The 17,601-nt window shown below is 40.2% G+C and overlaps 1 protein-coding gene and 1 non-coding gene across 24 annotated transcripts in view; one reads left to right on the top strand and one right to left on the bottom strand.

Moving 5' to 3' along the window:
• The window catches only part of LOC123519872 (potassium channel subfamily T member 2-like), a 624,454-nt gene that overhangs the window by 439,673 nt on the left and 167,180 nt on the right, over positions 1-17,601 (top strand). The gene's annotated exons all lie outside the window — the stretch shown is intronic.
• Positions 722-793, bottom strand: Trnal-cag. The gene has a single exon. It is a non-coding gene; the product is annotated as a tRNA-Leu (tRNA).

Raw genomic sequence — 17,601 nt, 5'->3', positions numbered from 1 at the left:
CATTCTTAGATCCCAGTTGTGCTGTGAAAATCAGTACTGAGAGAGAGAGAGAGAGAGAGAGAGAGAGAGAGAGAGAGTTTGTCTGGCGGGATGACTCAATTTAAAGTGAGCTTCACCATTGCTATTTTTGGAAACGCTCTTTACCTGTCTCATTATGTAGCAAGGTCTCCGTGGCGTGGTTTATGTGTTGCCATAATTACCTAATGTGATACGAAGTCATTTTGTCAGACACACTATATACATTTTAGGCAGCTACTGTTTGCACACACACACACACACACACACACACACACACACACATGGTCATTAATTCAAGTGAGATCAAAGAGCCGTATTTACCGAGAACTTGTGGGAGGAATTACTACCGAATACCCCTGTGTGTGTGTGTGTGTGTGTGTGTGTGTGTGTGTGTGTGTGTGTGTGTGTGTGTGTGTGTGTGTGTGTGTGTGTGTGTGTGTGTGTGTGTGTGTGTGTGTGTGTGTGTGTGTGTGTGTGTGTGTGTGTGTGTGTGTAATTCACCTCGGTCTCCTCCTGGTCACCCAGCCAGTCTTTCCCATTACGGAGCGAGCTCAGAGCTCATAGACCGATCTTCGGGTAGGACTGAGACCACAACACACTCCACACACCGGGAAAGCGAGGCCACAACCCCTCGAGTTACATCTCGTACCTATTTACTGCTAGGTGAACAGGGGCCACACATTAAAAGGCTTGCCCATTTGCCTCGCCGCGCCGGAACTCGAACCCGGGCCTCTCGATTCTGAGTCGAGCGTGCTAACCACTACACTACGCGGTGTGTGTGTGTGTGTGTGTGTGTGTGTGTATAGGTAGGTAGCTTGACAAGAGAGTGTAGGAATTTTTAAAGTAATCTCCTTAGAGTCCTGCTACTTAAGGACTACATCGTTAGGAGACACGCTTCCTCGTCATTAGCCTCGCTTCAAACATCCTGCGCAGGTAACCCCGAAGAGGATGAGGCTGGGGACTTAAAGCACTCACCACCTCTCCATCCATTCACTCACCAACGCCACTTCACCACACGCTTCATACCACATGTGCATTATCTTCACTGCCATACACACACACACACACACACACACACACACACACACACACACACACACACACACACACACACACACACACACACACACACACAAAGTTAGAATCAGACCTGCCCTATATTCTTTGCTGCATCGTTAATAATACAGCTATGAAGTGTTAAGGAAGAGATTTAATACTCACTTAGCTAGATAAGGCAGGCAGGTAGGAGACTTCCACGCACAAAGAGACGATGGTGTAAATGATGAAAATACTAAAAAGAAAAGGCACGAAAAGAAGAGACAAGTGCATAATTATCTGTGTCGTGTCCTAGTGTTTCTTTAGTATAATTTTGCTGATAACAGCGAAGGATTTATTTTTACATTCTTTCATGATTTAATCCCCAAAGTTTTTGCACTCAACAGGTGTGTGTGTTTTGAAGTCATTTATTTTCTTTTTAGTTACGCGACGTATATTTTTCTTTCACTTATTCGCCACTTTGCCAGCCCCTCGTGTCCCTTCCTTTGTCTACCCCTGACTCCCTCTCCTAACCTCCTTTCTTTCCCTTGCCGTCAGTGAAGGTAAACACAGTCACCTTAACAAAACAACGCTGCGCTAAGAACCCGCCTGGCACCTCTCTCAGAGGTAAACATGACCACACGAACTCTCGCCTCCCTTTTTGCTGGCTCGATCCCCCCTCATGGGAATAACACGTGAAAGCAGTACTCTCTCTCTCTCTCTCTCTCTCTCTCTCTCTCTCTCTCTCTCTCTCTCTCTCTCTCTCTCTCTCTTTTATCCAGCCGCCATTCACTCCAGGCCATGCAAACCTTCCTTCCTTCCTTCTTTCCTTCCTCCCTCCCTCCCTTCCTTCCTTCCCCCAATCTAATCTGCCGCACCTTGCTTCGCCTCATTCCTTTTAACACCTTCCCTTCCTCTTCCTCCTCCTCCTCCTCCTCCTCCTCCTCCTCCTCCTCCTCCTCCTCCTCCTCCTCCTCCTCCTCCTCCTCCTCCCATCCTTTCATAACACATCCCACCTTTCCCTTATTCCTCCCCTTTGTCCAATACCTACTTCACCTCCATTCTCTTCTCCTCTCCCTCATCACTTTCTCCCTCCCTTTCTCCACTCCTTCCTGCCAGCCTGAACTTAATTAAGTTGCCCTGGGTGACTTGCCTTCCACCGCCGCTGAACGAGCCCCTCTACGTGCCATTTTAATGCACACTGCTGCCTTCACTCACTACTCTCCTTTAGTGTTTTATATTCATGTCTGTTTCGCACGAACTACCTACAGTTTTAAGCAATTAGAATATGTGTTTATGGTGGGGACATTTTTTTTCTCTCTCTCCTTTTTTTTCGTAAGATTTAAGGTGTTTAGGAGAAGTTGGTAAAGAAAACAGGTTATTGAGTTATTTATCTTATGGTTGTTTGTGTTTGTGTGTTTTTTTGGAGCTTGTGTGTGTGTGTGTGTGTGTGTGTGTGTGTGTGTGTGTGTGTGTGTTGTCATGTGCTTAGTGTGTCATTTTAATTATTTTACTTTTTTTTATGTTTTTTTTTTATGGGTGTGTGTATTTTCTGTTGTTGTCGTTAATTTTTGTTTGTTCTACTCGTTACTAGTGTGTGTGTGTGTGTGTGTGTGTGTGTGTGTGTGTGTGTGTGTGTGTGTGTGTGTGTGTGTGTTCTTTCTTTGTTTGATCACTACCACTGTTCTAAATACGAAAAAATTTCTTATTTTATACTGATGTCATTACTTTCATTACAATTTTCTCTTCTACAATAGTACCAATAATATTACTACTACTACTACTACTACTGTTAACAAAATGATAATAATAATAATAATAATAATAATAATAATAATAATAATAATACCAACACTACTTCTATTATTACTACTATTACTAATATTAATACTACCACTACCACTATTACTACTACCACTACCACTATTACTACTACTACTACCACTGTCATTACTATATCTACCACCACCACCACTACTACTACCACTGTTACTACTACTACTACCACTATCATTATTACATCTACCACCACTACCACTACTACTTTTATTACCGCTACTACTACTACTACTACTACTACTACTACTACTACTACTACTACTACTACTACTACTACTACTACTACTACTACTACTACTACTACTACTACTACTACTACTACTACTACTTCCACCACCACTACTATCACTACAACTGGTGCTGCCGGCCCAACATGATATAGGAGTCATGGCGCCCTTTTCCTGCCTGATAATTTTCCTGCAGTTGATTGTAAATGTATGTAATTAACACTTTTCTCTCTCTTTTCCTCACGCAGGTGTGTGGCGCAGTGGCTCAGACCGGCACGGTGTTGTGAGTAGAGAGAGAGAGAGAGAGAGAGAGAGAGAGTAGACTGGCAGTATATTACAATTACAACTGAAATAATAACAAGGAAAGCTGATAAACGTAGACTATCATAATAAAATTCATTATATATTTCAACCTTCTGTAATTCAGTTTCACATTTCCTCCAGTGTCGTAAACAATTCAAACAGCAGATGCCTTAAAGTAAGCTCTACGTAATGAACTTGGAGTGGCGCTATCCAAACTTTATGTGATATAGACGCGGTGCCAGTGTTGTTGTCCCGTGCAATGTGAGGCCATGAATTATTTGTGTGTGTACGTAAGTGTGTATGTTGGAGCGCATCTGTCATCCACGTGTAGAATCTGCTATACATGATTTACGAGTCTGGGAGCTCTGGCCATGGACTGGTGCGCTGGATGACAGTTACCCAATTTACTGAGAATCGAGTGAACCAGTTTCGTGGATGAGTGAAGCCAGTGTTTTCTGTATGAAGTTCCGATCTCGTCCACCAGTTCTTTGTGTTTATCTACCTGCCTTTGTCCATGTTTAATTAACTCTCTCTCTCTCTCTCTCTCTCTCTCTCTCTCTCTCTCTCTCTCTCTCTCTCTCTCTCTCTCTCTCTCTCTCTCTCTCTCTTTCTCGTTCCAGTTATCTTTCTTTATATCTGTTTGCTTTTATTATTCATGATTCAGGCTGCGTGAGTCACGTCTATTTGTCTCTATGTGTATGTACGAATATACCTGCCGTCCACCTGCCCTTATATGTACACTATAAGTATTACTAGATCCTCACACAAACATACATACGTACCCTCATACATACGTTATACACAAAATGCTGTTATGTGCCTCCCATCGTCATATGCTTCATTTTTCATCGTATTCTCTGATTTTCTATCTTTATTACACAAGATAACATCCCTGTACTCTTTTTAAACCACATAGAATACATCGATTCGGGTCACAAGCACTAAATAATTCTACAGACGAATAAATGCCTTGATTTGCTCGTGTTTCACCGTCCATTGCTGCACCATCATGTCACCGTAGGAGCACTGTACTCTGTCCCCGGTGAGAGCTACAGCCGGACTACTATGGCAGGTTTAGTGGTTTTATTCCCCTGAACTCTTTGGTAGTGGCTGTTTGATTTCTTCTCAGTGTGTTTAGTCGTGTGACAGTGTTTCTTGATGTCTTTTTAACTGTTTTCTTTATCACCTAGTCTTGTGTCGGGTTTATTTTTTTTTGTGTTTAATTTCTTAGTGTTCTTTTTAGTGTGTTCTTTATCTCATAGTCTCGTGTCAGCTTTTTTCTTGGTATATTTTTTCTTTTCAGTCTCTTTGGTATCTTATCGTATTCCACAATTATTTCAAAATTTGCATATCAGGTACAATCGTGGTTAGAAGTCGAACAACCTTTCACATTCAGTTACGATGAGTAGAGCGATTTTTCTCTACCATAAATCCTTTCATCACTTTAAAATCCATGAGCTGTCAAATTATTTCAGGAGATTAACATTAAATCAGAAAACTTATTAAGGAAAAGAGCTGAACACAGTATAAGTTACGCTACTAATGAGCGTGACTGAATAATTTCCTTTTGTTACGTAGTTGCAGTTATCGTGGTGGTGTATGTGGCGAAGGGAAACCCAGTATCATGTGACCAAAGCACTGACGGCATTGAAAACGGAAATAGATAGTTAATTATAGAGTGGACAAATAGAAAAGATTGATTGTGGATGGATGGTGAATAGATATACTGATTAACTGATGCTGATTCTTACAAGGGGATACAGCCACTCGTGCTCTGTTCACGATAAAGCTAAATTTACATCCGGAATAAGAGTTAGAAAAGCTAGGCTACACACACACACACACACACACACACACACACACACACACACACACACACACACACACACACACTGCTCTTCGTGTTGGGCTCCACCATCTCAACAAGGAGACGTAAATAATTCAGAAAGGAAGGTGAGGAAGGTATAAAACATGAGACCTCCCTCCTCACACTCTCATGAATCTTTCAACGCCTCCTGTCTGTTTCTCCTATTCTCTCCTCCTCTACCTCGTTTTTTCTCCTTCCCCTCTCTCCCTTCTTCCGAATTTAACTCCCTAATAACTGCGTGTGTAAGGATAATCCACAAATTAGATTACTGGGCAACAAAACCCTCACCGGTAAATTAATATTGTCACTGAGTGTATTATTAGAGGGCAGGTGAACAGTGACGCAAGTACACACACACACACACACACACACACACACACACACACACACACACACACACACACACACACACACACACACACACACACACACACACACACACATGAAAGGTTCGTGACCACAAAAAGGTAACAGGTAACAGGTATATAAATTACGCCCACCTTTGTAATTACCTGGCTGGGGTGTCAAGGTTCAGTCACTTGCTACATATAGATCTCTCTCTCTCTCTCTCTCTCTCTCTCTCTCTCTCTCTCTCTCTCTCTCTCTCTCTCTCTCTGCTATTTGCCAACTTATTAGAACAGGTAAAGGAAATGCTCACCTGGGAAAAGAGGAGACGCAGAAAAGTGTATTTATAAAGAAGGACACATGTATTATTTTTAAGGAATGCTCGTGTAAATGACGTCAGGATCCTCTTTTTTTTTTTTTTTTTTTTGTCATTCCCTTATCTTGATAACTTTACTGAATCACACAAATTTATTATTTTTTTACTTTATTTTTAGTGTGTGTGCGTTTATGTGTGTAACTATATGTGTTTTTTTATTTACTTACTTATTTTGTTTTTTATCTATATATTTCGTTACTATGTACCCAAACTTCCTTCAGTATTATCATTATTTTATTCACTACAGGCGAAATGTTTAAGAGTGTGGGTATGAGCGAAGTAAAGTGCGTGATGATGAGAATGATGATAAAATTGTTCTTCTTATTCCCGGGTGACTCCGAAGGGCTTATTGGATTTGTTGTGGTTATTTATCATTGTAGGAAGAGTAGTGACCTTTCGAGAGGATTACGAAAGAGAGAGAGAGAGAGAGAGAGAGAGAGAGAGAGAGAGAGAGAGAGAGAGTGTGGTTGTGTATGAAGTTGGACAAAATCACACACACACACACACACACACACACACACACACACACACACACACACACACACACACACACACACACACACACACACACACAGACTCGAGGCAATTCGCGTGCTCACAATTATCTCATTTAAGTGCAAAACAAGTCTTTTAAACAAAGTAGGACACACACACACACACACACACACACACAGAGAGAGAGAGAGAGAGAGAGAGAGAGAGAGAGAGAGAGAGAGAGAGAGAGAGAGTCGCGTAGGTAGAGGAAGCAGACAGGAAGGTGGCATGTAGGCGGCAAGGAAAGTGAATGAAAATGAAAGGAGGAGCTGGAAAGAGAGGGAGAGAGGGAGGGAGGGAGGGAGGAAGGAAGGGAGAAAAGGACGGAGGCGTAGAAAGGAAGAGAGGATACTAAAGGGCTGGGAATGGAGGAAGAAAGGCAACTCCATCTACGTAAACACATTCCATTTTCTCTCTATTATTCAGCCAGTTTTTACATTTTCATCAGGTCAGACATGCATTTTGTAAGAGTCAGTGTGGTTGGTTCCTTTGTGTTATTATAGTCGGACGTTGATGGTCGTGGAAGTCGGGTCGTATGTACCGTTTTTTCTTTTTTTTTTTTCTTTTTGTCATTTGGTGAGTATATATATATATATATATATATATATATATATATATATATATATATATATATATATATATATATATATATATATATATATATATATATATATATATATATATATATATATATATATATATATATATATATATATATATATCGTGTGTTTTACTTGGCGAGTCGTCACCTGAGAGTCGTGTTTTCGTGGTTATCTTGAGTCGTAATGGTCGCTTTTTGGGATCGTAAAGAAATAATGAACCTTTTCTTTTTTCTCCCTATCGCTTTTTGCTCTTACCAGTCTTTTCTTTTCTTTGTCCGCTGCCTCTCTTACAAAAGAAAAATAAAAGAAAATATATAGAAAGTCATCAGTATAGGGAGGTTTTATTTGCTCGTCATGGTACAGTCGTTTGTCATGATGACCCTTAGCCACAGTGGTTGTTTTGGCTCGTTACTCACAGGTATGAGAGTTATGGGTTTTATTTTTTTTACCTGGTAGCAATAAGTCATCGTAGCCCGAAGCATTCTGTGCATACCTGACAAATTCCTGGTGTGTTGATATAATGTGACTGACCTCAAACCACATCACTCTTTGGAGGTTTTCTTGTCACAATACTTTCTTCATCTTAAAGTATGTAATGGAGTAGAGGGCACACATTTCCCGTACCCTCCTGATAATCAACTATGCATCTTCATAACCTCCTTCAAGAACACAGCTCCAGTTATGAGAAAAAAAAAAAAACATTCCTTCATATTCCATTTCAAGATTACTGAGTGTTCTGGTAATCAAAGAAATTACTCTCAGATTCCCCTTCAGTAATACAAGTCCAGCTATTAGGGGAAAAAAAAAACACTTTCAAGAATACACCTCTAATCACACTCCATCCCACACCTGACTCTTCTTTTTCTTTCGCCTTGGGTTCATCGTCCTGTTCTTTATTTTGGGTTGTCCTGGATTAACGTATTCCATAATTAATTCCTTGCTCTTAAGCCTATGTCTTCTGCGTGCGTGATCAAAGACAGTTTTTGTTTCCCTTGCTTTTTGTATTTAGGTCAACACTCAAAGCTCTGTGGTGTTTCGCGGCGCTGTGTTGAGGAGTGTTGTCTTGTTTTCTTTAATGAACCCTTTGATCTTCAGTTGTTGTATTTTTTTTTCTTTTAATTTACATGTTTGTTAATTTTTTTCTACATAATCCTCCTTGTCCTCCTCCTCCTCCTCCTCCTCCTCCTCTCACAGTTGATTTACCGAGCAGAAATCATGCTTTTCTACCACTTATTAGCTCGCACTTCTTTTAATCTTTGTCTAGACACAAGCCTTCCTGACGCCGCTCCTCAATCATGAACGTTAAGTCACCAGTTGCGTCATTCTCTATTTTTGCATTAAGGAATTCTTCTTGTGTACGTCTCTTCCTCACCGCACACTTCCCCAGAAAAAAAAATCAAGTGACGCCAGAAATAGTCGTCTTGTGAAAGTTTCCTTCGACTTTCGCTGGAGCAGGATGGAATAATTTTCCCGAACATTTCCTGCACCAGCAAAATCTAAAATTCATTCAATTTCGTGTTTACATAGATGAGAAAGACAGAAAGTCACGCTTCCCGGAGGTCCAGATTACATCAGCGTTTGGGTCGCCTCGCCTGCGTCACCTCGTAAGGTCAGCAGTCTTTCTCGTGCACACGGAGAGGAGGAGAGCGAGAAAACCGATCGTTGACATGACTTCAGTTCCACGTGGCTGCCCTTTTTCTTCCTCACCCGCACCAGACGCTTCTCCATAACAAATTACTATACCACTACCTCTACTATACTACTATTAATAATGCCACTACTTATTGTCACCACCACCACCATCACCATTTCCAGCATCGCCATCATTACCATCACCACCACCAGCACGTTAAGCACCATCCCCTGAACAGCAAACTTTATCTTTACATCACTTTTCCTTTGCATCTCCTTCACGGCAGCTTATGAGCAAGAGACAAAGGAACGAGGTCGCGGCGCTTGTTCTCTGATAAAAACATGCGCTTCCAAGACATGTATTGCAGGCAGGGCGCGTGTGTGACCTGGCCTCCCTTTACGTGCGTGTTCAAGTCACATTGCCGAGCCTGTTCTTCCCTTCCGTAATCTGCGGTTATGTGTGTGATGATGTAAGATAATTGTATAGAGCGTCACGGGTCGTCACAAGAAATTGGTTGTCACGTAATACTATCTTCCTTGTGTAGTAATGTGTAACTGTTTGATGTGCCAGGTGTGGACGTATTAAAAAGTACTGTGTTCCTCATTGTAGCATTGTGTAATGTTTTATTTATATTTGTATAACCCTAATAGTAACCATCACTCTCCAATCCATTATTTCACACAGGCTCCAGTGGATGGCTACGTAGAGAGTCTTAACACCTTTTCCGATGTTCCAATATTCCAAACCTATGTTTTATATTTAGTTTACACTGAGTTATTTGGGATATTATATATGTTTACATGAATTTATTAGCGATTTTTATAAAGATTCAGATTTGTCATTGAGAAAAAATACCCCTTGATGATAAAACTGATCATCTCAGTCTTAATGAAAGAGCAAAGCATGGAAGAGTACGAGGCTGTAAGCGTTCATTGTTGTATCGCCTTTAATCTAAAGCAAGATATAGTGTCTCCGCGGGAAACCTTATTGTATTATCGCCGACCTCTTATTGATTATCAAACTAAAAAGTATTTTGTGTTATTGAAAATGAAAATAGACCAATGAAACGTGTTATGAAATTGCTTGTTAGAATCTTCAGTTGTTACTTTCGTCCTTGGAATCATGAGTTACTAGAATGATACTGCTACTTCACCCTCTCCAGGATAGATAGTGGCGTTTAAACTGATGCACGAGGCAACCCGCAGCACACTTACATTATTGATGATATGAGAGGGAGTAATCTTTCCCAGGAGGGAATAAAGCGTCAAGCTACTTCCTACTGACCAGTCTTCTTAAAATAGGCAGCGGTGACCTTATAAGCTTGATCCACACGGAAGCTGAATTATTTACTGAGGCTGTATAGTTACCGCTGCCTGTCATCACCTCGGCATTTCCTAAATCTCACACTCAGAACAGCACCCAAATTGCTTATTTAGGCATCTCCTTCCCAATATTTTTACGCTTTCCTCATCCAAAACTTCATGTTAAAACCTAGAGTGCCGTGACACGTTTCTATATTCTTTCCATTTAATATCTGATTATTTTATACAGCTTCAGAAACTTAAATGTGGGGATTGAAATAATGAAGACTGTGGCTATTAATCTTTTGACCTCCATACACCCTTTCTAATGTCAATAAAATCGTCTTATCTTACACAAATCTTCAGGTAAAAATGTGTTCCAGTATTAAAGGAGTTAATATATCAGGATAAGACACGAAATAACGTTCTCAAAGTTATATTAAAAAATGATGTAAGAAAAAGATGTTTCTAAAAAGGCGTGGTAGATAAATGCAACAGACTTGTTAATCAGGTTTTTAGTGCGTAGCCGTCTGGAAGCTTTTGAAGATAAGAAAAAAGATATGAATGTGGTTCTAGGTGGAGATAGACACGTGTAAGTCGTATGGTTTGTTGGAGCCTCTCTAAATAATTTATGTTCTTATGGCCTTACTTATCCTTCAAGTAACGTAGAAATAAAAACATCTCAGCATCGTTATACCACACACACACACACACACACACACACACACACACACACACACACACACACACACACACACACACACACACACACACACACACACACACACACACACAAATAAGGATTACTAAATGGTGAAAAAAATCTATCGAAGGAAAGTAAATATTGGGTGATTTACCGAGGACAAACAGCCCGAGGCGCTCTTATATATAAAGCACATAAACGAAGATAAGAAAAATATAGAGAAAGAAGAGAAAAAATCACGGTAAAGTATAAGACCGAAGACTTCAAAAGGGACCTAGTCGATCGAGAGAAAAATGTAGCAAAGGAAGAAAAAAAGGCTTTATTAGGTGAAGAAGCCCTCGCAGCCTGGAGAGGTGGGCGGGATGGGCGTCGCATGGTGAGAAGGGTTGGATGTGGTGGTACCTGGTTCACCGGTGCCTCGTGTCTATCCAACAAAGCCCCAGACACGACCAAGGTCTGAGTGTGCTTGACCCTCTTCCCTAGTCTGTCACATCCGCCCATAGTGTTCTGGATGTGCCTCCTCCTCCTCCTCCTCCTCCTCCAATATTCTTTCATAACACTTCAGTACTTCCTGCCCTCTCTCTATCCTCTTCAACACAGGTAACAATGGTTCACCTGAAGAGAGTGTGTTCCGGGGAGAGACAGACAGAGAGAGAGAGAGAGAGAGAGAGAGAGAGAGAGAGAGAGAGAGAGAGATAGTGTTTATATTTAGGTATTTGTTCTGGTAATTGATAGCAAATACAGTTTCATTATTTTTAATTATGTATACGAATATTAATTGTCCTGTTCTCTCTCTCTCTCTCTCTCTCTCTCTCTCTCTCTCTCTCTCTCTCTCTCTCTCTCTCTCTCTCTCTCTCTCTCTCTCTCTCTCTCTCTCTCTCTCCCTCTTTAAAAAGAAATGACTTATTGACATCCAATTTCAAATCATTCTCATTCATGTTTTTTTTTTCTTTTTCAAAAGCCTATCCTGATGTTCATATCTGATCGGAAGTCATTTCTCTCTTTTTTTTCTGATCTCTTTTGAACCCTTGCTCACGCACACACGCACAAATTCATTCACGTCCTTTAGATATTAGGAAGAAAATAAGGGTTTCCTATTGGTTGTCCCCACGCACGTCTTGTCTTCTCATTGGCTGGTCACGCAATTGATGTTGTTGTGTTTCGGTGCAAGACACAATGAAATCTTGCTCCTCATTGGTTCATTACTTTTGTCCTGCAGGTCTGTGGTTGGTTGGTTTCTTCCCCCACTTTGTCTTTGTCTCTCCTCGTTTCTGTCTCTCCATGTCTTTCTTTTCTCTTAATTCACTTTAGTTCTGAGTCTTCTCTTTTGTTGAGAGTCGTGTTTACTTACTTTCTTTCGTTTCTCTTGTTTATTTCTTTATGTATTTTCTTTTGCGCTTCCTAGTTACATTCTTCAGTAAACAATAAAAGATATGATATGGATACGTTGGTTAAGTTTTGTAATTCTGCATCCTTCTAGAGTACACTGAGCTATTTATCTCTTTCCTTTGTCTCATTCTATTTTTATTCTGTTGTTGTTTTTGTTCATTATTTCTTTGGGTGGTGGGGACGGAAGGAAAGGAGAATTGATTTGCATTGATGAGTACCTTTGTCTTATGTGAGTGCTGGAGACAATGACGTGGCCTTATTGAGACGCTGTTGGGAAGAATGAACGCTATACTGAGAAAGAGAGAAGAAAATGATCTACTAAACAGAAAAAAAAACGCAATCTGTGGGTCTGTATATCTTTTCTTCCTTGTTTCTTTCTATTATGTTTTTTCTGCTCCTCCATTTTCTTTATCACGCACTCTTCATCTCTTCCGGGGCGCCCTGCAGCATCACTCTATACCACTCTCTCACGCACACAGGAACATCTCATCCCATTTCTCTTATTACCCGCAATTGCACTGAGGCCGCAGATCCAATCCACCAATCACATTTGCAACGTAGTAGTATGTGTGTGTGTGTGTGTGTGTGTGTGTGTGTGTGTGTGTGTGTGTGTGTGTGTGTGTGTGTGTGTGTGTGTGTGTGTGTGTTGCTATTTGAATTGTTTCTTTGTTTTCTTTTTTTTCTTGTTCTTGTTTTGTGTTTGTTGATAGTTGTGGTGGTGGAGGTGGTGGTGATGTTCTTCGTCTTCTTTATTGTTTTTTCATCATTTTCTTCTTCTTCTTCTTCTTCTTCTTCTTCTTCTTCTTCTTCTTCTTCTTCTTTTCTTCTTTTCCTTTTTCTTTTCTTTTTTTTCTTCTTTTTCTTTCTTCTTTTTCTTCTTTTTCTTTCTTCTTTTTCTTTCTTCATTTTCTTTCTTCTTCTTCTTTTTCTTCTTCTTCTCCATCTTCCTCCTTATACTTTGACCCATTTCTGTATGAGGTTGCTATTTCTTGGCAGCCTTTTCACTGTACCTACTTGGCGTACCCTATTCCTTCGGGGCCTTTTTTCCCTCCACTTCCATATCCATTACCTTGTCACACACACAGGGTCTTCTCTCTGCGCGACGAAACAGCTGCAATCTTCTTTTTTACACTTCCTTTAAAACTTTTCCTACTTCTAACTCTCCATCTAAGGCTCAGTGTTGATCTGTCTCTTCATTTGGCTCTTTTCATTCATTTAAGTATTTGATTTTGAGCCACTTCTAGTTTTCGTTTCTGAGTTTTCTTTACTTTGTTAGACTCAATATTATTCTCTTTCTTCTTAGTCTTGAAAGAATGGCAAATGGTGCTTCCACACTATGCACACTAAACTTTTCGTCTTCAAGCGATGTAGAGCAAGATGAAGACTCTGGTCGAGATTATACATTTAAAGGAACGTCATAAAGGAACGAATTATGCGTGTCACTACCAAAATTTTCTGCCGCCTTTCGTAATGGCAAGAGTTTTCGTTTGCCAAGACACTTCAAATTTTGGTTAATATCTCTTTAGCTATGCCCTGTTGGATCTGACACACTCATTGAGTCTTTTTATATACTTTGATGCCCGATGTCAGGTGCTATCTTATAGGAGATTAAAAAAGTTGAAGAGTGTAGCCGTGGTTTGCTTTGTTAATGTGGCAAGATCGGGAAGCTGATGAGTGTAGCAATAAACATCTAACACCGCTTTGTATACTGACGTCATTAGATAAGGGAGACAGGTTTGTTATGGGGCGATCAATGTAGTGTGTGTGTGTGTGTGTGTGTGTGTGTGTGTGTGTGTGTGTGTGTGTGTGTGTGTGTGTGTGTGTGTGTGTGTATAATTCGGTTGAGTATAAATTGTTTTTCTTAACGCACACGTCCCTATATATACACATTTTCACAGTTGAGACTAATAGCATGTCACAGTACTCGAGCTAAATTGCCTCTTTTGTCTTCATTTACGGGGCATTGTTCCCTTCACGAGCTTAGGACGAAGCCTTTCACGTGCTGACCGCTGGTCATGGGAAGATGGAAGATCGTGTGAGACCTGTGAGGGTTGTCGTGATGATCTCAAACACCCGACAACCTTCACTCTTACAGTAGTGTTTTCATGTTTCCCTGCAATGATCCCTGTAAAGATCACCATCACCAGAGTAACAGTGGTGTTTGGCAGACGACAGCGTGTATTCCCTGGAAAGACAATATCTGTTTATCAGCTCAAACATTTTACTGCTTTTGTTTTTCTTGGTTAACATTCAGAGTACCGTAAAAATATTGTTTGCCTCAACATGCGTTATAAATAAAGAGGAGAAAAGTTTCATTTTGTATTTTTTACGCTGCAGATTCCATTTGTGAGACTGCAGTGGAAGCAAAACTGTCTAAAGAGATGAAGCTCATTATGGAGAAAATGCTTTGTTGTAAAAGAATTAACACAATTGGCAAGCAGGGGTTTTCACCTCTCCTCTCCTCTCCTCTCTCTCTCTCTCTCTCTCTCTCTCTCTCTCTCTCTCTCTCTCTCTCTCTCTCTCTCTCTCTCTCTCTCTCTCTCTCTCTCTCTCTCTCTCTCTCTCTCTCTCTCTCTCTCTCTCTCTCTCCTCTATTATCAATAACTCATATTGTTGGTGTATTTGTCATTCTATTTTAAATTATGTAAAGATTGATTTAATTACAATGAATGGAATCGCTTTCAAGTGCACTGAACTCAGTATTTATGAATTTTATTCCCTCATGGTTTTATTTTTACTTCAGCCTCAGCAGTCATCACCCTCCTTCTGTTTGTATCCTGTTGTCTTGCCTTCAGCCTTCATTCCTGTTTGTCAACACTTTAGTTTCGTTTCATGTTATCGTCACAATTGCAATTTTTCCTCATCTTTAGCGAGAGCATTGTTGTTTTGTTTTATCTTTTATCTCAGCCTCACGCATCGTACCTAGCGTCATAGTTGCCTTTGTCATGGCCTGGGTGTGAGTGGCCAAAAGTTCACATCAACTTTTCTCCTTTACATTTGAAAATTATGAAGATGAAGCAATTTGTTTTTGTAAAGGCGACGTTTTTATCTTTTATCTTCACTGTACAAACAAGACTTTCACGTTCTTTCATCATTTTCCTCTTTCTCTGATTTTCTTCATCACTCCCATCAGGAAACTAAGTAAACTTTGAGTGTTGAGGAGACCCTGCCAACACTTGACTCTGAGGCACGTGACCTTGACTTAGGTGGAAGACTTTAAGGTTAAAAGGGATCCTCAGTCTTCATGCCAGGAGGAAAAGTAGTGGAAAGTGGAGTCACATGTCCACTACATCATGCGTTTTGCCTCTTAAGTTGAATGGATGCGTCGGGGAGGATTTGGGTGAGTTGTCTTGCCAAAGAGTTGTGAGAAAGCTTTTAAATCACAATTTAGAACCCTTATCTTGGCATCTCTCTCTCTCTCTCTCTCTCTCTCTCTCTCTCTCTCTCTCTCTCTCTCTCTCTCTCTCTCTCTCTCTCTCTCTCTCTCTCTCTCTCTCTCTCTCTCTCTCTCTCTCTCTCTCTCTCTCTCTCTCTCTCTCTCTCTCTCTCTCTCTCTCTCTCTCTCTCTCTCTCTCTCTCTCTCTCTCGCAGTTTCCGTTTCATCTTTACAGTTTAATATTCTTGTTTCATGTTTCCAGGCATTCATCACAGAACGTCGTTTCACTTCTATTATACAGTCCATCCTCCTGCTACTTTCATATCCTTTCTCCTTTTATCATTCCTGTTCTTTCTTCTATCTCGTACGAAATCATTTACTGACAGACCAGCTAATATGAAGAGACCCAGACACTGTAATGGGTAAAACGACTACATTTTTTTGGTGGAGATATTTACTCCTAACGTTTCTTTTGCTTATGTTCCATGAAATCAAATGTAACTACTTATTACTGTAACTTTGGGAGAAAACAAAAGCGGGAATGTGAATTAAGTCTGTGTTTAATAAGACAGTTGAGACTTTGAATAAAATTACGTGTTTGAATTTTTTTTTAAACGAAATGTCAGTTGCTTCAGAAAGAAAAAATGATCTTACTAATTTTCTTTACGTTTTCATTTAACAAACTATATCACGTCCGAGTTACGCTCAATAGAGATGAATTTCCCTCGTCCCCTGTAACCTTATAGTTCTCCCATTTCATCCACCCGCTGCCCACGCCGTCCCTTATTTTAACAAGCTTCCTCGTTATCAAAGGTATGGATATACTCTCTTCCCTAGCATGTGTGTGCGTTGGGGAGGATGACTTATGATAAAACTACATTATGATGGAAACTGAGGACTTGTACCATGAAAATCACTGAAATTAGACGTCTATTTATCAAACAAGTCAGTAAACAGTGGAATTTGATATACGAGAAGCAAACACATTCTGAATTTTTTTTTTTTATATTAATGGCAGAAAAGTTGGAATTTTATCACTATTATCGCTTGAGAATGATATATTAACGGCGGGTTTTATTGCTACGGATGTCCTTAATGTGTTTGTGATTAACGCGGAAGTTCTCCCTGTCTATTGCACACGTCTCTTTGTTTGTAAGGTGACTGACTCATCTTTTCATGGTGACTTTACAGTTATTGATATTATTTAGTTATGTTATTTGTTGTTATTGTTGTTCATGGTGGTGGTGGTGGTGTTGGCGGTGGTGGTAGTGGTGGTTGTGGTGGTGGCGGTGGTGTCCTAGTTGTTGTTTTTTTGTAATCATATTGTTGTGTAAAACGTTTGGTGAGGAACTCTCCTAGCCACCCCATACACACACCATCCTCCTTTTCCTCTTCCTCTTCTTCCTCCTCTTCATGCGGTACAGATTGGCGCCACAAAGGGTCGTGACGGTCAACGAGGCAGCATCATTGCTCCACTTAATTGAACGACCTATTGATTTCTGGTCTTGGTGTGTCCACATTACGACCCCAATGACATGCTGGTTGAGGCTGAGGTTGATTCTCTCTCTCTCTCTCTCTCTCTCTCTCTCTCTCTCTCTCTCTCTCTCTCTCTCTCTCTCTCTCTCTCTCTCTCTCTCTCTCTCTCTCTCTCTCTCTCTCTCTCTTATTTTCCGGTTTATTAATTTCATATCACGTTATTTTCTATTTCATCAGTGCTTGCCTTTTTTTTCGTCGATCTATGCTTTATTAATACGATCAAAATTTATTTTCTGGTGCATTGACACAGTTTGATGTCATTTTTTTCATTTATTAACGCTACACAACCTTACTTGCCAGGTCATTTATATTTCCTAACGGTATTTCATTCAGTCACAATCATAATAACATGGAATTTCATTTTCTAGTTTGCTGTTTACTAATATTGCCCTATCTGACATTATTTTCTGGATTGACAAACATTTCATAAAATTCTAGACATCACCATTCATTCCCTAATATTCCTTTTTCTTTTAATTTATACCATGTGGGCTTTTCACGGGAATTTATGGGCTTA

The sequence above is a fragment of the Portunus trituberculatus genome, chromosome 46, assembly GCF_017591435.1.
Source record: "Portunus trituberculatus isolate SZX2019 chromosome 46, ASM1759143v1, whole genome shotgun sequence".
In the NCBI taxonomy this organism is placed as follows: Eukaryota; Metazoa; Arthropoda; class Malacostraca; order Decapoda; family Portunidae; genus Portunus; species Portunus trituberculatus.
This window is presented reverse-complemented; position numbering and strand designations above follow the sequence as displayed.